We start from the raw sequence: 26,380 nt of genomic DNA on the forward strand, positions 1-26,380 counted from the left end.
TGTGCAACTATCCTGTAGGAAATAAACCTGGAATTGCTACACTGAGCACTGAACATGAAAGGGACATCAGATTTTAATCTTAAGAAAGGTAAGTTATAGAAAATTTTGGCACATTGTTCCAGATGATTGGTAATTGATCTTAAGATTATTAAGTCTGCTTTTAAAATAGTGGACCTATACACAACTCTGTATGAAATAAACTTGGCATTGGTTTTAGCAGTATAGATTTTTTCTCTGTGTATTACTGGAGATGAAGTATGCTAGAGAGACCCTCTATCAGCTTTTACTGCCACCACTAAATAATAACAGGAAAACAAAGCTGGTTTTTGAGTGTGAGTCTCTGTATGAACATGTTTAGTGTTTGTTATTTATTTGTGGCTGTGATTTTACAAAATGATTTATAGAATATATTATTTCATTGGATCATCATGCCACCTCTATTGGGCTAAAATTTTAAATGTCTTTATTTCATATATCACAAATAGAAGCTTCATACATATATACTTTTAGTTGTTTTCTATAAAATACTCAATAAACATGAACAGAATATTATATAAATATTAGTGCTTGGCCGGGCGGTGGTGGCGCACGCCTTTAATCCCAGCACTTGGGAGGCAGAGGGAGGTGGATCTCTGTGAGTTCGAGACCAGCCTGGTCTACAGAGCTAGTTCCAGGAAAGGCTCTAAAGCTACAGAGAAACCCTGTCTCGAAAAACCAAAAAAAAAAAAAAATAAAAAATAAAAAAATAAAAAAAATATTAATGCTTGATGTGTCATCAAGACTTTTTTTTTAATTCAAGGGATGGAGCCTGTAAGATTTCAAGGAGAGCACACATACAATGACTGAAAAAATCTTTTAAGTCTACCTTGCAAGTTGAAGCAAAATCATGATTCAGATACAAGTCTTGACAAATATCCAATCCCTTCAATCCCTTGTCTTTGACACTTGTGGCATTCTCCTTTTTTAGCATAATTTTTATTAGTTCTTTGGCAATTTTACATCAGGCACCTCCATCATACTCATTTCCCGATCCCTCCATACTCACCCTTGTAGTGTCTCCCTCTCAATAAAATAACATAAAAATAAAAGTACAGATAATATTAGTTAACAAACAAACAAAACAAACAAAAAAGCAAGTAAATTCAAGACAAAACAACACAAAAAACAAAGCACTTCACTCCTCTGTCTTTCTTGATTCTCCATTGTTTTCTTATTCATTGTATTGGCGTAGAGAGCTGCTGTGTATCATGTGCAAGTAGCTTTAATTGTAAATGTTCATTATGTAATGTGTTGTTGGTCAGGTTCAAGGCCTCTGGATTCTGGTACACCATCGATACTGAACCCTCACTGATATCCCTCTGCAGTTCATTCATGAACCCTAGCAGGTCATAGATTGGGTAGCTATTGGGAAGTGTTAACTCAGAGTCCTGTAAGTATATTTGAGTGGTAACTGACTTGGTTTGGCCTGGTTGCTGAGACCACTACCTTCTGGTGAGAGGCAGAGCCAACTCTCCCATGCCTGTGGTAAGGGGTGGGTCCGGCTATCCCAAGTGCCAAGTTAGTATTGAAGAGAGGCAATTCTCCTACTGGTGGTAGGCCCAACTCTCCTGTGTTGGAGCCATTGGACTCCATTATATCAGGGCCAGTGTGGGGCAGAGTCCACTCTCTGGTGTGGTGGAGTGGATCTCCCCAGGGCAGTGAGAGGCAGGGAAGCTCAGCACAACATTTGTACTTTAACACATGATTCAACCCATGTGGTTAACACAGTCAACAGACATCAACACAGATCATGACTGCAGGCAGGACCATGGCAAGACATGGCCAGCAGAAGCAGCTTGGGTCCAGATGTCACCATAGCCCTGGGACACCAGTGTTCTTAAGCATACTCTTGAGGAGGGGTACTTTTCTCTACCACAGTATTGCCATGCTGTATGGTTATAATACCCTTTCTACATCACAGATGAATACAAAAGGACCCATTCTCATCTAGAACAATGTGTAAGGAAGAAGAAAAATATTAGAAGGATAAGGAGGAAGAGGAAGAAGGAGGAAAAGGAGGAGGAGGAGGAAAAGAAGATGAAAAGAAGGACTTTTTTACTAAGACAAAAGAGAAAAGCTTGAATAATCTCTGTAGTTCCTGCCCTGAATAAAAATAACAGGCCAAAGGAGGCATAGACTACACTCTACAATATATAATCCAATGTCTAAGTATAGGACACTGTACATTCAAAGACATAGCAAAAACAGACAAATTTTCTTAAGAACTTCCTGTAACCCCCACAGATCGAAAATGCCATCTCTTAGTATCAATTTCAACTAGAGATTCATTGCAAATACAAAATCTTGGGCTCAAAGCAACTTGCCTGTACTGAGTCAAAAATTAAGCACTGTGGTTTCTTTTCCAGTCTCCTCTTCACTTAAGTATATGGAATACTGCTCACAGCAGACACCACAAGTAACCCTGGCTATACCTGCAGAATGCAATCAACATTTCACACCTGTTGTATGCTCCTAGCTAAAGTAAACACTTCACATGACTTGCAAATTTCTTAAACTAACCACTCCCAGACTCTGACTGCACACTTGCTTGATTTTTTTTGATAGTTCACATTTTTTTTCTTGCTTGATTTTTAAATAAAACAAATTATCTGACCAGTCCATGAGACTCACTTTCTATGCAAGACCAGTATCACTCCTCTGCAGGACACTCAAGGACAAAAACACATAACTCATGAATCTTCCTATCTCCAGTACAGTGATGGGCTATTTCTCATGATGATGAGCCTAAGACTCAAAGACCCTTTATCAGGAGCCTGGCTGTGCACTCTTCATGAATAATAAATTTGTTACCTGGTTCTCCTTCCTAATATCTACAGCACAAACATTCCCTTGACATTTTTAAGGGCCTTAGAACCTAGCTTTGTCCCTGTGTCCTCCTCCCCTTGCTCTCAGTCAACAATCAAGGTTCCAAAGCCACATACAGTCAGTTCCCATTAAGTCTACAGGTAGAGGATTCTCTTTTCTTTCCAAATTATGCAACTTTCGTATTTTATAATAACCCTAGAGAAATAAACACTAATTTGTAAAATTGTTCATTTGTAGCCAAAAACATGGTTCACCTACAAAGTAGGAGGTATCTCACCAAACACATTTGAGTCTCTTGTCACAGCCTCATTTGCTGTGAGGTAATTTATCAAATGAGGCAAGTGTGGTTCTTCATGGCAAGGTTTGGTATTATGTCGTCCAAATCCTACATCTTCAATTGAGGCTTTTATTGTGTGATTTGCCACAAAACACCCAAATCTTAAGACCATATAATTTTGTCATAGAAATTAGAGGTCCTTGGATGTTCATTGTATAATTCATAAGCTGACCTCTTCACCCTTTATGCCCGCCTGCTTCTGTGACATGACTCTTGGCTGCTGCTTCTGTGAAGTTTCATCTTTAAGTGTTCTCTTTACCACCAGGGAAGGTGAAAAGTAAAAGGGTAAATGCTATCTCTTTCGAAGCAAACTAAAGTTGCCATCATTTCTTCTCTTGATACACTGGCGGCCATAAGTCAGGTGTACAATTCTAGGAAGTCATTCTCAGTGATCATTTCCCCAGACAAAAGTAGAGTTTGTCTTCTAAGAGAAGAAAACAGCCTCTGAGAAGAACTTTGGCTCTTTGTCATGGTTTCGGCACTACTACTGTATCATAATTCATAGCATGGATTTAACTGTGAAACCAGAAAGACTAAAGTAGGAAATAACCAGTGCTATAGTTAACTAAGCTAATGAACAAGTACTTAAGAAGCACCTCTTCAGCTGAATACATCATCCCAAGTACCTCACACTCTGCAAGTCTACAGGAGTAAATTTATTATCAACTCCTGTCTTTGTTCCCAATCCACCTGCTGAGCAAGCTGCTGTGACACAGAAGAAAGATCTGGTGGAAGGGTCCTAGGCATTCCTCAGAGTTGTCTGCGATGGATAACCATGAGCCAGAATTCACGCTTTAGTCCTGACTAGCTGAACCGACTTTTTCCATCTGTCCCAAGATCCCCATTTCATCCTGGCTTCTAGGAAAACCTCTTGTACACTAGAACACTAAGAATAACTATATACATGGGAGGAGTTTCTCAGTCCTACCTCTATTCCCACCAGTCACTGCCATTCTCCAGTATCTGCATATTGACAGTTTTATGCCTGTCAGTCTCCATGAGGTAACTTGAATTGTTACCGCAAGGAAAGGTACAGGATTCCACAAGGCTTTTTGTTATTGTCTGAGTTATTCTTCTTTACTACCAATGAGGTGTATAGAAAGGCATGACACTCCTATTCAACAGCGGACAAACTGGCATTCAGATAAGTGGAAGATCCTTGCATGCAGCTCATAAAGGGCAGAGATGGTGTGTGAGTTCATATCTGATTCCAGACTCTGTGTTCTTGTCTTCTTGGAATCATTTACACAATAATGAGTTCATGAATGATGCCTCCAGTATTATGAGCTTTTTCTTGGAACCAGTAGGTGCTAATCTTGACATACCTCTCCTCAGTGGCTCCCTTTGTCTCCTGATCAGACAGAATATTCAGTACTCAAATTGTTGTTTTGCGGGAAGAAGAAAAGATGAAGTGCCGACACATGACTTCTCTGAGAGCTCACCTAAACTCTCATTCCATGCCCACTGAACGGTATACAGGCTCAGTGATCCAGCTCTTAACTACTTTTCCGCACTGATGTTCTGTGAGCATGAGGCTTATGATATTTAAATTGTCCATGAATTTCATTTATATTTATGGCCTCTCAGTTGTTTTCAAAACAAGGAAATTATCTTCTCTGTAAGATATTCAGTGTGGATGGTAAGTGTTGCAATCACTAAGTACCATTTTGTTTTTGAATTTTGGGAAGCCTTTCAGTCTGCTTCAGTGTGTGCCTATGTTTGGGTTTTTCTCAGATGTGCCTGCTGTGATCTGTGCTCTTTACAGGACTGACTACAGGACCTGAGAGCACAAGTCTGTAATGGCCCATCATAACATCTGTCTTAATTACCCTTCCATCTTCAAGTCCTTGTACACCTGCACCCGGTCAATTAGAAAAGAGCAAGAGAAACTGTCCCAATAGCTTTCTTAACAGTTAAAGTTGGCATAAGGGAGGAGATTCCATTGGATAGAGCTCAACAGTGTATTCTAGGTATAGCCTGGCTGTTCACAAGCTGTCACCAAGAACATCGGTTTACTGTGATAGTCCCAAGCCTCTGTTTCTACTTTTGCTATGCCTGTCTCTTAAACAATCAGCATGAAAATGTGCTATAAACAAGCAATTTCCTATATGCCATATAACCATAAGGCATAGTTTCCTATTGCCATAGCCATATGGCAATGATATCTACTACAAACTAAAACTCAGAGAATGAGGCTTCTCTTCAAATACAGTTTTCTCATGAGTTTAAAACTTTCGGCGTGCTTCTGATTCTCTCAGATGCTTAGTCACTCTTTGTTCTGGAGAGAATCAAATAGAGAACAAACAGGAGGCAGAAGAAAAGGACTGTTGAAAACTGATGAGCAATTAACATTTTAAGTGTGCTTGTGGATTCTTCCAAACATTCTAATCCACTTGAAGAGTTTAATAGTCGCACTCCTGCTTTACTAGAAGTGGAGCTGAGAACAAAGTGCTTAGATCTGAGAACAGAGCCAAGGCTACAGCAACAGAGCAAGAAAATGCAGGAAGAAGTCCTTCCCATTGGCTAGTGACTGAGTGCTCAGAGAGAAAACCCTTCCTTCAGAGAGAAACTACTGAATTGGATGAGTACCAAAGCACAGGTGAGCTCCCAGAAACTGTGTGTAAGAACAAAAAGCAATAGCACCTCATGACTATGCTGATGCACAAATATAATAGCCCTGAACAAAAGGATGGGGCCAGGGTAATGTCCGTTATATAGAAGAAAATGTGTACAGTCTGGAAATTATACATAATAAATGAACAGAATAGGATATCGCTGCAAGAGTAGGGAGCTGCCTGATGGTTAAAAGGTGATATAAGAGATTAAAGTGCATTCACACACACGTGTGCACACACGCACACACGCGCACGTACGTGCGCGCGCGCACACACACACACACAACAAGCAAGACAAAAATGCCCAAAGCAATATGAGACAAAAAGGCTATAAAAATACCATTAAGCTTATTATGTATTTGATGGAGGAGTTACTTTTATTTAATAAAGAAACTGCCTTGTCCCATTTATAGGCCAGCCTTTAGGTGGGTGGAGTAAACAGACAGAATGTTGGGAGAAAGAAGCTGAGTCAGGGGTCGCCATGATTCTCCCACTCCAGACAGACGCAGGTTAAGATCCTCCCTGGTAAGCCAACTCGTTGTGCTACACAGAATATTAGAAATGGGTTAGATCAATATGTAAGAGCTAGCCAATAAGAGACTGGAACTAATGGGCCAGGCAGTGATTAAAAGAATACAGTTTCCATGTAATTATAAGAGCGGCAGGGCTGCATCCCCGGCACCCGGCCGCCCGCATGTATTGGTCATCATTCTGTTTGTATTTGGCTTAGGATCTGAGATATCAGAGAGGATGCTACCTGTTCTGATTCTTACCCCACAAATAATGAGGCTATGGAATCCAATCAAATTAATGTTTGTTTCCAGTAAAGAGATAGCCAGGGGGAATATTCAATATTTTTAATATAGATAATTTGACCCAGGAAAAATTTCCTTGATTTTGTAAAAAATATTCAAGACGGGTACACTAAAATTAGGATATTTAAGGTATGTGTGGAGATTGTGCTGCTAGTTTTCTTATTGTGCTAACGTGTGTGTGTGTGCATGCGTGCACGCGTTCGCACGTGTATGAGAGGGAGGGAGGGCTGGGGCAGTGACATGGTCTTGCACTTTCTTCAGATTGAATGGTTGCTGTAGGACTAGGAATATAAACAGGCAGGATCCCAGGAAAAATGACTCCACAGAGGGAAGACAGTGTTGATTATGCTGCAATTGCTACTACAGTATCTTCTAAACGACCTGCAGTAGGATCCTAGCGGAGGACATGTGGTAGAGAGTTTTAGATTAAGGGATTAGGCTTTGGTGTCCCTCAGCGTCTGGAGGAGATGGCAGAACCAGAAGACAATTTGACTCCCAACAGTAGGGCGGCCTTTCTTCCACTTGAAGGAGAAAGCAAATATGTTGGGTGTTCCAAAAACAGGTCTTTTAAAATATAGGTACCTTGCAGTCACCACAGAAAGGCCCCAATTGATGAATACACCTATTAATAAGTTAATGTTGTTGGTAATTAAAATAAAAATCACTCTCGTCTTGTAGGGGATCCCTGAATACTCCAAGCTCAGACAATTGTGCTCTGTTTCCAACAACTGACTGATGGGTCCTCTTAGGATTTTTTTATGTGCTAGATGGAACCTGGTTTTCTTTAACTTTTGCCCACTTGTGTTAGCATTATTGTTCTAGTCCTTGCCTAGCTGTCTCAATAGGAATAAGGGTTTCTGAGTCCAAGGCGTATTATCTGTAGGAGGCGATGCCATTCCCTTGTTTCTCTAACTCATGAGGACCTCTGCAGAGGTAACTTTAGCTTATTTAAGACTCCCTGTTCTTCCCCACAGCACAACTTTCCATGATCCTTATGAAAAGCCACATAAAGGAAGAAAAGTTCCTTACAGACCACAAATGCAGGGAAGTCACAGGGCAGGTACATGTCCCTAAATCTACTTTAATGGTGTCTATTTCTAGGAACATAAACTAAAATGGACTCTGCACTTCCTGTGATTGCAAGTGGTATAGATGGGTGACACATGCCGTTTCCTCAGAGTATTATTTGAAAATGTCCTACTACTCATATTGTGATGGGGAGATGTTGGATTCCATGCTAGGTAGACTTCCTTTCTGCTGTCTTTCCCTGTCTCTCTCACACCCAGAAGTGGTAGGGAGAAGCACACTCCAATTACAAGCAAATGCTGCTATTTAGACAGATCTTCACAGCATGTGGGAGTGGTTTCAGGAGCCAGCTGCAAATGCAGCCTTTGTCTAGTGAATCAGAGAGAGGAGAAACCACTGTGAGGCAATGCTGGAGGACAGTCTTTAATAGATCCCTGACATAGGAAGGGAGCACACATGACTGTGTTGAATCACCTGTAGACTCCTTACCTTAGACAAGACAGAAAGAACATGCTGGGCTCTTTCCTTAGAAGTAAGTTAGGGAATTTACACTTCTTATTGAGACACATCGTCTTTTGCTTTTACGAATTTGAGTAGTTTGCCTCTGTCCAGCGTCTGTACCCATCACTCAGCTCAAGCTCAAATGCCATCTCATTTGCTTTAGTAGTATGTGTCAATGGGTGTCAAATCTGGGTATTTTTAATCTCCTATCTGTTCAAATCTGACAACCAGCTCTGAAACCATAGGAAAAGGGGAAAATCTCTTCCATGTGTAAGGCTAGCAAGTTCCAAACATTCCCAAGAAAGAAGTTAGGGAACGTGAGCAAAGAGGAAAGGGCGTATTCAACATCAGAATGAAAAAGCCATGAGTCATGACAACAGCAACAACATAACATCACAACATAATGGCAAACTATATAATAACAGGGAACACAAGAACATCACTGCTGTGCTAACTGTTCTCATATAACTGCCCTATTTTGCAGTTCTTCTGAACACCTGGGTATGTATAGGAGGAGATTTACTAGACAGACACTTTGGTTCTAACAGCTGACCGTTTGCCTTTGGTAAGGGCTGTGTGAATGAACAGAAGCTCGTCCACACACACAGGAATTGGAAGCACTGAAGTTTAGAAACATGCAGGGCTCTGCAGCAAAGCACATTAAAGCGAAACATCCCTTGTGAACAGTTCTCTAGTTTGTACTAAAGTTACTATTCTTAAACCCCAGTGGATGCTCCCGGCGGACTGCTGTATTCCACTGGCTTAGTGATACACTCTACTTTGTTTATTTGTTTCCATTGTGATGGTGGAATCAGAGGTCTAGGAGGAGGGCAGTAAGACAGCACTGTGGGGGAGGGGCATGAGGCAAGTTTAGTGGGACGGAGAATGTTGCACACTCACATAGTGGCATCTGGTGACTGCACTGTCCTCCTTAGGGTCAGATCACTTTGAAAGATGTGATTCCTGATTACACTGACATTTAATAAGCTGCCACGCAGAATTGGTAGGTAATCTAACTGAGGGAAAAAAGAAGCAAATTTTACATTTAAAAACGTTCAGTTTATTCATCTGTACATTGTGTACTTTGGAGTTCAGAATACTTTTATTTACTGGATAGATGTCTCTAATCCCCAAATCCCTAAATATCAAACAGTCTGTCAGATTTCAGGGTACATGAGGCTTGGGGCTTTTATATTAGAATGCTAAGTATGTATATACTTGTATCTCTCTCTCTCTCATGCACGCACGTACGCACAAACACACACACAGAGAGAGAGAGAGAGAGACAGACAGACAGACAGACCGACAGACAGAGGAAAATAGACATTTAGTATGAACAGAAGGAACCTGTCAAAGGCCATTGAGGAAATAAACAGGAAACAGTGGGTACAACAGTATCAGACTTTGGAAGACCATGGAGAAAGGTCCTTCCTTTCCTTTCAATTTCCACACAGTCCTCTCTGGATGCACACATCAAGAACAGTTATTACAGCTCCAAGAGAAGGTACAGTGACCCAATCTCTTCTACATTCTATTTCTAAAGCATTGCTTACTGAGTATTCATCATGAACAAATTTACCAGGCCACGTGTTTGTCTGCTTACAGTTATTTATACTCCTAAACAAATGTTTAAGTAATGTTAAGTTATTCTACTTTGAAAGTTGTAGTGATACTTCATTTGTAGTTTAATAAATAAAGGTGGCCTGAAGATCAGAGAGTAAAACACTCTCAATGGTCAGCATTACATAGACCAGGCAGTAGTGACACACACCTTTAGTCCCAGTAGCCACACTAGTTTGCCTTAGAAACTGACCAGTAGTGGTGCACACCTTTAGTTCCAGCACTAGATGGCAATATAAGGTGGGAGAAGACAGCTTCCAGACACAGTCTCATTCTGAGGATTTCTGGAGACAGGATTGCCATTTCCGACCAAGGCAATGGTTGTTTTACTTTTCTGACCTTCAGGTTGAACCACAATTTCTCTCTCTGGGTTTCTATTAATTGTGCACCAGAAAGTGAGAACACCGAGTGTCCTTAGTTGATTGCCATGGTCAGGTTGACTAGGTGTATCTATGAGAATATATCTAGAAGAGCTTATCTGAGGTATGAAGAATCATATTAAATGTGAGCAGTACCATCTCATGGGTTGGGGACTTAGACTCAAACGAGACACAAGCTGAGCACCAATCACTTCAATTCTTGACACCCCTTGACTGAGGAAACAATGTGACCAAGTGGTCTTATGTTCTTGCCACAAGGTCTTCCCTACTAAGTTTAACTGCAGCCTTGAGGTGTGAGCCGCCAAAATAAGCACAACCTTCCTTGTGTTGCTTTGGCCAGGGGTTTTGTAATAACATGAAAAGTAACTAATACTTAGAGATAAAAATAATATTAACAAAAACAAACTCTATATTTATTAGAAGCAAGGCACGTTTCTAATGAAATAAATTAGGCTAATCATCTTTCAGCATTTTCAAATGCAAAGGAGGGATAGAAAGAAACCTTTTAGAAATTGCAAAGCAATTACTATAGTTGAGCTCGTTCTGACTCCCAAAACTTTAGCTGTCACTGCTCTGTTTCAAACCAACTATTAAGTGATACTAGCATAAAATAAGATCCTGTTTCCAGTGTCTACACTCTGTTCCTTACAGGGTGAGCATACATGAGGGGACATAGCGAAGTCAGAGGGTAAGTTCTGATTCCAGAATAGTACTGTCAACATCCCCATGTGGGATTTTAAATAAATCTACAATTATCTTAATATCACCTTATCTTTCTAAATTTATTTTAACTGTCATATTTTTTTGTATCAGTTTGGGTGGCACAGTATTATATTTTAATACAGATATACAACTCTGAAATGGTTTCTTCCTGGAGAGAAGTTTGATCATTTGAAATGGAGGATGAACACCTTTTGTTTGTTTTGCCCATGTCTATTTTTTGTGCAAACATCACCAATTTTGGAACAGATACACATTTTCATGACTTTCAATTATCTCTGTCTTGAAGAGTGGAACTTAGAAGCCAGTCTAAATCAGTTAATATTTCATGTTGTCTGAGAATAATGACATTGCCTGGTTATAATGAAGGGTTTGGAAAAAAAAAAAGAACGCCTGGGGAGAATCTGGGGATTTCTCAGGTTGTTGTTTACTCTTTCCTGCTACCATGGAATGACATGAGTAACCACGACTGTCACTGTCCAGAGTGTGAGGACACTGGCTGTTTGAGACAGGTCACCACAGACAAAAGCCACAATCAGGAACAGAGAACCAGGAACTTAGCTCCAGTGAGAACGCTGATAAACATGTCCAGACCCAAGTAACCAAATCTATTGTCTTAATCATTTATTAGATTCTAGGTCTATGTGACTTAGTTTTCAAAGCAAGACACATTGCAGATAAGAATGTAGGTACAGATCAGCAGACATGGCTCCCAGAGCGCTGGCTCCCGAGCCAGAGAGACGGAAGGGCATCTGGGCCGTGTTGCTGGGGCCGCCCGGGGCTGGCAAGGGGACCCAGGCGCCCAGATTGGCAGAAAACATCTGTGTCTGCCATTTGGCCACGGGAGACATGCTGAAAGCCATGGTGGCTTCAGGTTCAGAGCTGGGCAAGAAGCTGAAGGCGATGATGGATGCTAGAAAACTGATGGCTTCCCTCGGACTGTGAGGCAGGCTGAAACGCTTGATGACCTCATGGAGAAGAGGGAGAAGCTTGATTCAGTGATTGAGTTCAGCATTCCAGACTCCCTGCTGATCCGGAGGATCACTGGAAGACTGATTCATCCCAAGAGTGGCTGGTCCTACCATGAGGAGTTCAACCCTCCAAAGGAGCCAATGAAAGATGATATCACTGGAGAGCCGAGCCCCTGATCCGAAGGTCAGATGACAATGAGAAGGCCTTGAAGATCTGCCCGGAGGCCTACCACATGCAGACCACCCCGCTCATGGAGTACTACAGGAAGCGGGGCATTCACAGTGCCATCGATGCATGCCAGACCCCGGATGTCATGTTTGCCAGCATCCTAGCAGCTTCTCCAAAGCCAAATCCTAGTAAAAGAAGGCCAGGCGAGACTGCACCCTGCTCATCTCCTCGCCGTGTGATCCCTGCTCTTAGGTGCTGGGCAGAAGGGAAAGGGGTGGTCACGGGGAAGGAAGGATGGTGAGGGAGGTGGTGAGAAGCTCAAGACGAACATTTGGAACAGTGGCAGTGTTGTAATTATAAGGAATTTTTAAAAAATGCATAGGTGGGAATTTGTAATGGATAAGGAAGGGAAAAGATTAATTTAAAAAAATAACGTGATTGGAGGTCATTGGTATAAACGAGCTAAGGTATTTTTTAAGCGATCAAGTTTTCATTTACTCTGGAACACAAAGCTAATGCTCTAAGAGACCTCAGCTTCCATATAAGGAGCTCATGGACCATGAGGCCAAGAACGTAGCGGTCAGACTGGACCTGTGCATCCTGTATGCAGCAAGCACCGTGGGCTGCTGCCAGTGACTCCCCATTCCATAAAGTTAAAGACTCGCCTGCACATTTGGAGAAGGTGGGGGTGTGATCTCATTGGGGGTGGTTCAGCAAATCATTTTTATTGGAATTGTGGGGAGCAAGGGGAGACAAAGCACATATTTCTTCCCACTTGGAGTCACCTGCTCTAGCGGCAAAGCCTTCAGCAGCCACCCGACACACACTAGTCCTACAACTTTGCTTTTGTTCATCCCCAGGACCCTTTTCAATAAGTAAATAAGAGCTAGGAATGCAGTTCAGCGGCACGTGTGTGCCTGGCATTACAAGGCCCTGCGTTCAGTACTCAGCAGTGAAAGAGGAAACAAAATGTCTTAAGCTAAATCTTCCAAAGATTGTCCTTCTCATCCTCCAGTGCTGTGCCTGGGATCTCTGACAACACTGTGATGTATCTTTCAATGAGGTGCCTTCATATCTGACCAAATGCTGCCGTGTTTGGCCCCTGAGTCAATAAAGTACGTTGAAAATTTGCAAAAAAACAAACAAACAAAAAAAGAATCTCCAAGTTCTTCCAGAGATCACCCTTGCTGTGATTAATTTCTTTCTGTGGAGCCTTTTATTTAACAAGCGTTGCACATGTTGTTCACTTTTCTGTGTGTTTATAGACATTTTGGAAAAAATGCTGGCATGAATATTGATGTACAGTCCTCTGAGGAACATGTGTTTCAGTCATTGCTGCACATATATTTGGAAGCAGACTTGTGGGCCTTCTGGTTTCCAAGTTTAACATCTTGAAGAAAGGTCAAACTGTTCTTTAATCTGATACATTGTTTGAGTTTTCCACTGTGGTTGAATGAAGGTTCCAGTTTTCCTGTTTTGCTCACAGTGGCAAATTTATTTTTTTTTAAATTTAGTTTTATTATGAAATGCTTCCTCAGTATTTCCTCCCAAGTATTTCAAGTTTTGGCACTGATATTGACAGCTCTGCTGTATTTTGCTTAAATACTGTAGGTGGGATGTCTGTCTTCCCAGAGGATGAATGTGTAACTTGAGTTTAGTGAATAATGAGCCATCATGTGTCAAAAGAAGGAGCTACCCATGTAAGTACTGTGCAAACCCCTTGAAAGATATACTTCTCAAAACAGTTATAGACTGCAACTGTTCAAATGTGACTATGCAAATTCTAAAATATTAAGATAAACAAAAATCTATAACAAAATTATTTTATTTTAAACTAATTTGTTGTAGAATACAATTGGTATATTTTAATTGTAAACTTTCAAAAACAAGTGGCTCTATTGTCTCATTCCCCGCCCCAATCAAAATCTACCCAATATACAGCTTCAAAAATAAGAAACACCTACAGGGTGCCAGGGCCCCTTGCTAACTGGGGAAAAAATGAAAAGCTGCACAGTGTGTGGGAAGACTGGGAGAACAGGCTGGGGATTCTGGAAAATTAGCTTTGTGTGACCAAATAATCTAAGATCAATGATAAGGGTATATGGTCATGGTTATAAAAAATTAAATAAAATGAGTGATTCATTCTAATTATCACAGCATCATTTCATGCTATATCATGTTTTATTAGGATTGCATATATAGATATTATCAATGCAACCTAATGTATCTTTGTATCCTGTTAGAATATCCTTTGCTGTTGGTGGTTCATAAGTGAAGTAGGTGTTCTAGGTGATCAAAAGAGTAATCCCTCCAAACTTGTCTAATTAACAGGAAAAAGATCAAGGAAGATACATGCATACCTTTGCATTATAAGAAACTACAAAGAAGAGATTATATCTAGTCATTAGGATTGTTAGCATGTACTATGTGTCATAAAAGTTTGCATTGTAAACAGAAGTAGGTAGGTCAAAGAATTACCAAAAATTAGAAAAGCAGAATCCTGCCTAAGGCTGTTGAGAAAATTTCCTAATGCTGTTTTTGGAATTAAGTGTTTGTTTCCTCTAAATTGTGCCCTCCCAGGTCTTTCAAACTCTTTCTGCTTCTCCTTCATAGCGTGCCTGCTTCCACATCAGCTCTCCTTTGATTGCAGCCAGGTCACCATTTAGGAGGCAAGCCTGAAGCCAGGCTTTTCTAGCTCTCAATGGATTTTCTTTTAAATCATCTGGCAATAGCACTTTTATTTTTCCAAATGCTGCCGCTCAGTTAGATCTACAGGAAAAGCTGATATTGCTTTACATTTTGTTCTTTTCTACATTTTATGGTAGCAACTACTCATAGAGATTTTCAACCAGTGGGAAAAAATAAGTATAACTAAGTTATTTGGTTACCTGAGAAACCATTGTGCCCTTTGAAAATGACAGTTTCATCTTTCAAACTGGACAGCATCCCTCAGTATAGCTGCTATGATTTATCAAGATAAAGAAGAAAGACATAAATGTAATTAGTCTTTCTATTCTGGGAGGATACTAGGATTACATAGCAACATTCAGTTCAGGAAGACTGAAAAGTGTGTTTTTTTTTAAAGCAAGCCCCTAGGCGAAGCCTCAACAACAATCACTGGAGAAGCAGCCTCAGAGGAGTTGGCAAAGCCAATCTGAATACAGGATCAATGAGAAGTTGTGAATTTTTATTTTTAAGATAAATTTCTAGTCATTGGTTTATCTCCTGAAAACAGGAATGAGAACTGTTTTCTCCATCTATTCCAACCTGGTCCACAGCGAAGAATCATTTATGGTGGGTTCAAAAAGCTTGAATTAGGGTGTACCTCGATGGAGCTAAATGTAAAACTACTTAATCTAACCAACAATACATGAACATTTTAAATGTATTATGAATTTAAACTTAAGAAATATTAAGATGAAACACAATGAATTGTGAGGAACCAGGACTGGAGATGGCCATCAGCAAGTCAAATGACCATGAAATAGAAAATCACGCTAAGTGGAATTCAGATTGACTCCCTTTCTGACTGTAGCACAAATAGAAACACTCATTATTAACTTTTACCAAGTGTCCAAGTGCTGGCCAAGACCATCAGAAAAGCTTAGAATGGGAATTGTTATTACTATTCAACTTATGCAATAGTTAAAAGATTTCGTGCTTTGAGTCATAAAAAGCAATGAAAAGAGACTTCCAACACCAGGACTGGGTTACATCCAATTGAGTTGTTGGCTAAGAGGTCCTATGGAAATTCCCCAGGCAACCCAGGTTGTTGCTAAGGCAATGGGTTCCTCTCTGAAAACTGACAGCAGGGCCCCATTGCCTAGGACAACACTTCCATTCACAGACTGTGAAAAGTTGAGCTAGCACCTACATGGAGCCTTTGCCCTTATGTTCTGGAATCTTCCAGGCAGGAAGGTACTCTGGAGGATACCAAATGAGAAACTTAAACACCAACCTTGCCACAAAACCTTTGACCTACAATCTTTCCTGCCTGCAAGACATTCTAGGGCAAAGGTGGCACAGATTTGTGGGAATAACCATTCAACATTTGATTTGACTTAAAGCCCACTCTATGAGATAGAACCCACACCTGACACAGCCTGGTTGACCAAGAACTGAACACTAGATAGCCCACAGATCTAGAGTTAAACCAAATACTACTGGCCAAAAAAAAAAAGTATCAATAAAATGGCTCTTGATGACATTGTGCTATCCTCAGGGATCAGTGCTTATCTAGATATTGTCAGAGATGCTTCCTCCTGCAGCAGATGGGAGAGATGCAAAGACCTACAGTCCGACAATGTGCAGAGGGAGAGTCTTTGGAACACACATCTCTAAATGGGGTATCTCCATCAAATCCTTGCCCTCTGAGCTCAAGGAACTCTGCAGAAGTGGAGGCAGAAATGGTGTAAAAGTCAGAGGGAATGGAGGATACCAGAAGTCCCTCTGAAACAACTGAGCAAAGACCATATGAACTCAGAGACTGAAACAGCAAGCACAGGGCCCACACAAGTCTGTACCAGGTCATATGAGTATATATTATAGCTTTCAGATTAGTAATCGTATGGTACACATGAGTGTGTGAATGAGTGGGTCCCAGATTCTTGTGCCTCATCTTAAGGCTTCTCTTCCTTCTGTTGGGTTGACTTGTCCAACCTTGATGGGAAAGTTTTATTTTATCATATTATATTCTATTTTGTCATGTTTGATTATAATCTCTTAGAAGCATATTCTTGTCTAATGAGGGGAAATTGGGTGGACAGAGACTGGGATGAGTAGAGGGAGGTGATATATTGTATGAGAAAATAATCCATTTTCAATAAAAGAAAACCTAACTGGGCTGGAGAGATGGCTCAACAGTTAAGAGCATTGCCTGCTCTTCCAAAGATCCTGAGTTCAATTCCCAGCAACCATCTGTAAAGAGGTCTGGTGCCCTCTTCTGGCCTGCAGGCATACACACAACAGAATATTGTATACATAATAAAAATAAATAAATATTGAAAAAAAGAGAAACCCTAACTAAGATACCATCCCTGGGCTGATGGCCCTGGATTCTATAATAAAGCAGACTGATCAGTCATGAGGAACAAGCTAGTAAGCAGCACCCCTTCATGGCCTCTACTTTTGTTCCTGTCTCTAGGTTCTAGTCTTGTTTGAATTCCTGTCCTGACTTCCTTCATTGATGAACTATGATGTAGAAGTAAAAGCCAAATAGGTTCTTTCCTCGCCAAGTTGTTTTGGTCTTGGTGTTTCATCATAACAATAGAAACCCATACTAAAACAGATATTATTTGGCATCTTTATGCTCCTGACCTTGTTTGACTGATTTACTTCAGAAAGACTTTACTTTCCATGCCATCCGACTGAAGCTGGGGTCACACATGGGGATTTCTGGGACATAGAACTGCAACAGAAGGTATCACTTAAGAGTAATTAATTCATGCTGTAGTCAAACATTAACAATACGGAGTGGCAGTTTGGAGATATTGGCACACATCTATAATCTCAGCACTCGGGAGGCAGAGGCAGGTGGATCTCTGTGAGTTTGAGGTCAGCCTGGTCTACAAGAGCTAGTTCTAGAATAGGCTCCAAAGCTACAGTGAAACCTTGTCTCAAAAAAAACAAAAATAAATAAATAAATAAATAAATAAGCAGAGTGGCACATACTATCTGATGACAGTTTTGGAATAAATAACTCATGACTGAATTTAGTCAACATTAAGTCCTGTAAAACCCATGATTAGTATGTATGAATATTGAGCTTGGGCTAGCTTTAAACTAACATTTTGGTTAGCAAATTTATTGTTCTTGGAAAATATAATTATGTTAAGAATTTATGTATTTAAAGAACATAGGATAAGACTTGACCTAAATAACAAGCTATCAGAATCTGGGTTTTTCTGATGTCATTTATTTGGTTCTTTGACAAAATTTGGAAATAAATAAATTAGCAACAATTTTAAACTATATGACCTTTCCCAACTACTTGTAGCTATTTCAGAAATAGAATGAAATTATTGAAACAGATTGTTTGATATGCTGATTGACTTTTTTCCATAGCAGTTTTTCAAGCCCACTGTTTTCAATGAAAACCCGTACTTTTTGTCTAATTGTACTAAACTACTTGTATGTATTTGTATTTCTCTTTATCATTTACTTTCTATTTCTCTTGTATTTACAGGACCACAGTTTTCAAAGAAAACCTGGACTTTTGTTCTAATTGTTCTAAACTATTTCTCTTTATCATTTTGGTTTTGATTTTTATTTTTATGAGGAAGATTTTATACAATATATCTCAAAGTGGTAGAAGCTGTCTATGTAGCCAACTCCGTAATTCTATGTATCCCTGCAATTCTGATCTTCCTTTAAAAATTACCTTTTTAAACTTAAGAGGCAGAGGCATAGATGCCAGAAGAAAGAATTAAAGAGAAAATAATATTAACAGTGTTTCAAAAACATCATTAAATCCCACAGTCTATGGATTTGAGCTATTAGCCTCTGATGGGTTAAAAATAAATCACTATTTCAGTAGAGGCAGAGGGAGCAGTTGCTACTTCTACCATGATTCAAGGTGCCATCCCTTTTAGAAGTGTTTGCCATCTTCATTTCCTTTATGGCCTTTTGAAAGTAGGGCAGTGAGCTACTTTTCTCCTCTTTCTGTGATAAAACATGACAGAATATATGGCATGATATTTGAGCCAACAGTTTATATATAGAAATTTCAGAGCATGGATTCCATCCAGAAGTAGTCTAATAATATTAATTGACTGTGTCATCAGGAGCAGAAGCAGGAAGCCTTCTTTTCATTTTTATTCTGACTCACTCTCAATTTGTTTTGCTTCCATCTGTAACATAAAAGACCAGAAAAATGGTGACAGACACAGTTTGATTGTCACACAAATGCACCCCAGAGTTTTCACTGTCTTACAATCTTTGCTGTGTTCACAAGAATTCGTATTCTTTTAAGAAAGTTTTGCTTTAATGATAAGATGCCAATAAATAGGTCACAAAGCTTCCTTTAGGAGCCTTGCAGCGATCACCCATCAGTGGCAAAAGACCCCATGGAGCTGAGAAGACTAAGAATGCTGTTCTCATCAATATTGGATGGCATCACATGCAAACCAGCAATGCCTGTGATCTGGGACAGTAATGATTCATAAACTGACTTATTTATTTGAAACCATTTTAATAGTATTTAAATCACCACAGACTAAATGTTTCCAGCTGCTAAAATAGATGGGGGCTTAGCCACTGATGGGAACCTTCTATTAAGAAAGCATGGAATATTGTTCATAAAACGATAATAGCGATTGAGAATCATGTGCATTTTAAAAGAAAGAAAATAGTGTTTGTAACTAAGGAAATGCTCTCCCTGCTGTAGAAACACACACAATGGGATTCTGAAAGGTTTGGTTCTAAACTACTTGGAATCTATTTCACTTTATCATTTGGTTTTGCTGTTTCTGTTTTTTCTCAGGGTAGCAGCAAACTGTCTGTGTAGCCAACTATGATCCTGATCCCTGGTCATCCTATCTCCACTTCACAGGTGCTTGATGACAAACAAGTACCACCACATAAGGCTTCGGGCATTCTGTTAATTGATTACTTTGAAGAGTTTGTACAAAGTAAAAATTAGATGCAGGGACTCAGATGCTATAATTAGGAGAGAGAATGGCACTTGGAATGTAACTTTTAGTATAATTTCCTCATATCTGAAATTCCAATTTCTATGATTTCATAGGGCTATAATTAAGATAATATCAGATACTAGATAAAGAAAAAAAAGGACCTGAACTACAAACACAAAAGGTACATGAAAGGAAAGTTGTTTTTAATTTGGAATAAAAGCACATGCTTTGTGGAAAACTCAAAATGCCTGATACCTTTAATATTAAAGCATATCAAAAATTTCAAAAAGAGGCTTGAAACTTTTCAGCATTTACAAAATATCATTGTTCCTAAAATACTGCAACTTCCCTGATCTACTGTCTGGAAGACAGATCTAAGTCCCTTGTCATTATCAGAATATCACTGGTCCCAAACTTTTACAAATTCCCTAAAATGTTCACATACAGGTAAAGTGACCTCCTTCTTGCTGACAAGATTGTAGCAAATGCAGTAAGAGCAGAGGTATGAGCAATCTATACCTTATTAAGTCCTATAAAAAAAGAGCAATTGCCGAAGTACTCATGGCAATATTATTTTTTTTTCAATCAAACAAGTACAGAACAATGTTACTGGGGTTTATGACTGTCAAACGGATGTGATCAAACAATCTTGGCCCTACTTAGTACCAGCAATACAATACTAGAGATAGCTGTACCTTAAGTTGACAAGGGTAACCTTGAACTCCTGATCCTCCTGTCACTACCCCCTGCATGCTGGAAACCAGACATGTACTACCACAGATGGTTTAATTAATTTGGAATTTATTTTTTTGCCACTCAATGTTTCCTATGAAGACCCAACACAGATGATCTGATAGACAGATCAGTTTTATTATTTTATTCTTTTAGGATAACTATTGTGTGACAGTGAAGAAAACAATGAAAACATATTAGTAGCACATAATTACGGATGCTAAAATTACCCACAGTGCAAATTATTTCTCCTAAAGCAAATAATAAGATCTATCTTGATGCAGATAAACACATAACGCAGACCGAAACATCTCATAAGATCTGAATTCAGAATTCTCCCTACCCTTAGTACACAAGGTAGTCAATGTAAAAGAAATCAGTGTGAATTTCTAGGATGAAAGATTTTCACATAGAAGACTTTTCCACAAGCCATTTAAAATATGTATTTCATCTGCACCTTCCAGAAGAAAGTCTAATTTTTAATACTGAAATTGTGATTAAGAAATAGAAAAAAAGAAAGCAGCCATATGAAGATGTCACCTACCAAATCCCAAGATGAATTTATCACCAAATCAATATAACACTGAAGAACAATCTGTTGAGTAAAGAGCAAATCATGTATTGAAAGTTATCAAACATGAAATCATAACAATATAAATGGGAAAGAGAGAAGGAGTAAAGAAAGGAGGAAGCAAGAAAATTTGAAGAGCCCGAGCTGTTGGTGAAGAGTAGTACCTTCGGTGCCCGTCCCCAAAGCTTACTTTTGTTTTACCTTTTCTCCCATTCTGAGACATTTTTTTTTTGGTTTTTTTTTTCTTTTATTTATTTTTTATTCTTTTTTAATTAAAATTTCCACCTGCTCCCCGTTTCCCATTTCCCTCCCCTCCTCCCAAATATTGCCCCCTCCCCCAACTCCCCTCCCCCTATCCCCACTCCTCTTCTCCTCCCCCCACACCATTCCCCCTCCCTCTCGATACTGAAGAGCAGTCCAAATTCTCTGCCCTGCGGGAAGACGAAGGTCTTCTATCTACGTCCAGGAAGGTGAGCTTCTAAACAGGCTAAGCTCCCACAAAGCCAGTTCATGTATTAGGATTGAAACCTAGTGCCATTGTCCTTGGCTTCTCATCAGTCTTCATTGACCGCCATGCTCAGAGAGTCCGGAATCAACCCATGCTTATTCAGTCCCAGACCAGCTGGCCTTGGTGGGCTCCTAATAAATCAGTTCCACTGTCACAGTGGGTGGGTGCATCCCTCGTGGTCCTGATTTTTTGCTCTTGTTCTCCCTCCTTCTGCTCCTCATTTGGACCTTAAGAGCTCAGACCGTTGCTCCAAATTGAGAATCTGTCTCTCCCTCGATCCATCGCCAGATGAAGGTTCTAAGGTGATATGCAAGATATTCATCAGTATAGGATAGGGTCATTTCAGGTTCCCTCTCCTTAGTTGCCCAAGGTACCAGCTGGGGACATATTCCTGGACACCTGCGAACCCCTCTAGAGTCAAGTCTCTTGCCAACCCTAAGATGGCTCCCTTAGATAGGATATATACTTCGCTGCTCCCGTATCCATCCTTCCTATATCCCAACCATCCCAATCCCCCGAGCTCCTCCCATCCTCCCCTTCTCATATTTCTCATCCCATTTCCCCTTTGCCCCATGCCACCTCACCCGCAAGTTCCCAGTTTTTGCCCTGCAATCTTGTCTACTTCCCACTCTCCATGCGGATGACTATATGATTTTCTTTGGGTTCACTTTCTTATTTAACTTCTATAGGATCACACATTATATGCTTAATGTCTTTTATTTATGGCTAGAAACCGATTATGAGTGAGTACATCCCATGTTCCTCTTTTTGGGTCTGGGATACCTCACTCAGGATAATGTTTTCTATTTCCATCCATTTGCACACAAAATTCGAGAAGTCATTGTTTTTTACTGCTGAGTAGTACTCTAATATGTATATATTCCACACTTTCTTCATCCATTCCTCCATTGAGGGGCATCTAGGTTGTTTCCAGGTTTTGGCTATTACAAACAACGCTGCTATGAACATAGTTGAACAGATACTTTTGTCATTTGATGTGGCATCTCTTGGGTATATTCCCAATAGTGGTATTACTGGATCTTGGGGAAGGTTGATCCCAAATTTCCTGAGAAATCGCCACACTGATTTCCAAAGTGGTTGCACAAGTTTGCATTCCCACCAGCAATGAATGAGTGTGCCTCTTTCTCCACAACCTCTCCAGCAAAGGCTATCATTGGTGTTTTTGATTTTAGCCATTCTGACAGGTGTAAGATGGTATCTCAAAGTTGTTTTACTTTGCATTTCCCTTATCGCTAAGGAGGTTGAGCATGACCTTAGGTGTCTTTTGGCCATTTGAATTTCTTCTGTTGAGAATTCTCTGTTCAGATCAGTGCCCCATTTTTTTATTGGGTTCATTAGCATTTTAAAGTTTAGTTTCTTGAGTTCTTTATATATTTTGGTGATCAGACCTTTGTCTGTTGCGGGGTTGGTGAAGATCCTCTCCCAGTCAGTGGGTTGCCTTTTTGTCTTAGAGACAGTGTCCTTTGCTTTACATAAGCTACTCAGTTTCAGGAGGTCCCATTTATTCAATGTTGCCCTTAATGTCTGTGCTGCTGGGGATAAACGTAGGAAGTGATCTCCTGTACCCATATGTTGTAGAGTACTTCCAACTTTTTCTTCTATCAGGTTCAGTGTGTTCAGACTAATATTGAGGTCTTTAATCCATTTGGACTTGAGTTTTGTGCATGGTGATAGATATGGATCTATTTTCATTCTTCTACACGTTGACAACCAGTTCTGCCAGCACCATTTGTTGAAGATGCTCTCTTTTTTCCATTGAATACTTTTAGCTCCTTTATCAAAAATTAGGTGTTCATAAGTTTGTGGGTTAAAATCAGGGTCTTCTACTCGGTTCCATTGATCGACTTCTCTGTTTTTATGCCAATACCAAGCTGTTTTCAATACTGAGGCTCTGTAATAGAGTTTGAGGTCAGGGATGGTAATGCCTCCAGACGATCCTTTATTATATAAGATTGTTTTGGCTATCCTGGGTTTTTTGTTTCTCCATATAAAGTTGATTATTGTCCTCTCAAGATCTGTGAAGAATTTTGATGGGATTTTAATGGGGACTGCATTGAATCTATAAATTGCCCTTGGTAGAATTGCCATTTTTACTATGTTGATCCTCCCTATCCAAGAGCAAGGGAGATCCTTCCATTTTCTGGTATCCTCCTCAATTTCTTTCTTCATTGACTTAAAGTTCTTGTCAAATAGATCCTTTACTTCCTTGGTTAGGGTTACCCCAAGATATTTTATGCTATTTGTGGCTATCGTGAAGGGTGATGCTTCTCTGATTTCCATCTCTGCTTCCTTATCCTTTGTGTATAGGAGGGCAACTGATTTTTTGGAATTGATCTTGTATCCTGCAACGCTACTAAAGGTGTTTATCAGCTGTAGGAGTTCTTTGGTAGAGTTTTTGGGGTCGCTTATGTACACTATCATATCGTCTGCAAATAATGAAAGTTTAACTTCTTCCTTTCCGATTTGAATCCCTTTGATCCCCTTATGTTGTCTTATTGCTATTGCTAGAATTTCAAGCACTATATTAAAGAGGTATGGAGAGAGTGGACAACCTTGTCGTGTTCCTGATTTTAGTGGAATAGCTTTGAGTTTCTCTCCATTTAATTTGATGTTAGCTGACGGCTTGCTATAAATAGCTTTTATTATATTTAGGAACGACCCTTGTATTCCTAATCTCTCTAAGACCTTTATCATAAAGGGATGTTGAATTTTGTCAAATGCTTTTTCCGCATCTAATGAAATGATCATATGGTTTTTTTCTTTCAGATTATTTATATGATGGATTACATTGATAGATTTTCGTATGTTGAACCAGCCCTGCATCTCTGGGATGAAGCCTACTTGATCATAATGGATAATTTTTCTAATGTGTTCTTGGATTCGGTTTGCCAGTATTTTATTGACTATTTTTGCGTCGATGTTCATGAGTGAGATTGGCCTGTAGTTCTCTTTCTTGGTTGTGTCTTTGTGTGGTTTTGGTATCAGAGTAACTTCAGCTTCATAAAAGGAATTTGGCAATGACTTCTCTGTTTCAATATTGTGAAATACATTAAGGAGTATAGGTATTAGGTCTTCTTGGAAGTTCTGGTAGAATTCTGCATTAAAGCCGTCTGGACCTGGGCTTTTTTTGGTGGGAAGGTTTTTTATAACAACTTCTAATTCTTCGCGACTAACAGGTCTATTTAGATTGTTCACCTGGTCCTGGTTTAACTTTGGTATATGGTACTTATCTAAAAAAGTGTCCATTTCTTTTACATTTTCCAATTTTGTGGCATACAGGTTTTTGTAGTAAGATCTAATGATTCTCTGAATTTCGTCTGTGTCTGTGGTTATGTCTCCCTTTTCGTTTCTGATTTTGTTAATTTGCGCATTCTCTCTGCGCCGTTTGATTAGTTTGGATAGGGGTTTATCAATCTTATTGATTTTCTCCAAGAACCAGCTTTTTGTTTCATTGATTCTTTGGATTGTTTTCTGTGTTTCTATTTTGTTGATTTCAGCCCTCAATTTGATTATTTCCAGTCTTCTACTTCTCCTAGGTGAGTCTGCTTCTTTTCTTTCTAAAGCTTTAAGGTGGGCTATTAGGTCTCCAATGTGTGCTTTCTCCGTTTTCTTTATGTGGGCACTTAATGCTATGAACTTTCCTCTTAGCACTGCTTTCATAGTGTCCCATAGGTTTGAGTATGTTGAGTCTTCGTTTTCATTGAATTCAAGAAAGACTTTAATTTCTTTCTTTATTTCTTCCTTGATCCAGGTGTGGTTCAGTAGTTGACTGTCCAATTTCCATGAGTTCATAGGCTTTCTGGGGATAGCATTGTTGTTGAATTCTAACTTTAATCCATGGTGATCTGATAAGACACAGGTGGTTACCGATAATTTTTTGTAACTGTGTAAGTTTGCTTTGTTACCGAGTATGTGGTCTATTTTCGAGAAGGTTCCATGAGCTGCAGAGAAGAAGGTATATTCTTTCTTATTTGAGTGGAATGTTCTATAGATGTCTGTTAAGTCCATTTGATTCATTACCTCCCTTAATCCTCTTATTTCTCTGTTAGGTTTCTGTCTGATTGACCTGTCCATTGGTGAGAGAGGAGTGTTGAAATCTCCTACTATTAGTGTGTGTGGTTTGATGACTGCCTTGAGTTTTAGTAACGTTTCTTTTACATAAGTGGGTGCTTTTATATTAGGGGCATAGATATTCAGGATTGAGACTTCATCCTGGTGAATTGTTCCTGTTATGAGTAAAAAATGTCCATCTCCATCTCTTTTGATTGATTTTAGTTTGAAGTCAACTTTCTTAGAAATTAGTATGGCCACACCTGCTTGTTTCTTAGGTCCGTTTGCTTGATAAACCTTTTCCCAGCCCTTTACTCTGAGTAGATGTCTGTCTTTGTGGTTGAGGTGTGTTTCTTGTAAGCAACAGAATGTTGGATCCTGTTTTCGTATCCAATCTCTTAGCCTCTGCCTCTTTATAGGTGAGTTGAGTCCATTGATATTAAGTTATATTAATGACCAGTGGTTGTTAACTCCGGTCATTTTTCCTTTCTTTCTTTCTTTCTTTTGGTAGTAGAGTTTGTGTGTTTCCCTTCTTCAAGTTGTGCTGGTGAAGGGTCATTAGATGTCTGTGTTATTGTGGGCATTGTTGGACTCCTTGGTTTGTGATTTTCCTTCAATTACTTTCTGAAGGGCTGGATTTGTGGCTACGTATTGTTTAAATTTGTTTTTATCCTGGAAAATTTTGTTTTCTCCATTTATAGTGAACGAAAGCTTGGCTGGGTATAGTAGTCTGGGCTTGCATCCATGGTCTCGTAGTTTCTGCAGTATATCTATCCAGGACCTTCTGGCTTTCATGGTTTCCATAGAGAAATCAGGTGTAAGTCTGATAGGTTTACCTTTATAGGTAA

General features: G+C 39.6%; 1 protein-coding gene and 1 pseudogene across 1 annotated transcript in view; one reads left to right on the forward strand and one right to left on the reverse strand.

Moving 5' to 3' along the window:
- LOC130875604 (leucine zipper protein 2-like) overlaps nucleotides 1-26,380 on the reverse strand; it is a 143,971-nt gene that overhangs the window by 26,808 nt on the left and 90,783 nt on the right. The window lies entirely within an intron of this gene.
- LOC130876158 (adenylate kinase 2, mitochondrial-like) lies at nucleotides 11,585-12,002 on the forward strand (annotated as a pseudogene).

This window comes from Chionomys nivalis, chromosome 6 (genome assembly GCF_950005125.1).
Source record: "Chionomys nivalis chromosome 6, mChiNiv1.1, whole genome shotgun sequence".
Taxonomy (NCBI): domain Eukaryota; kingdom Metazoa; phylum Chordata; class Mammalia; order Rodentia; family Cricetidae; genus Chionomys; species Chionomys nivalis.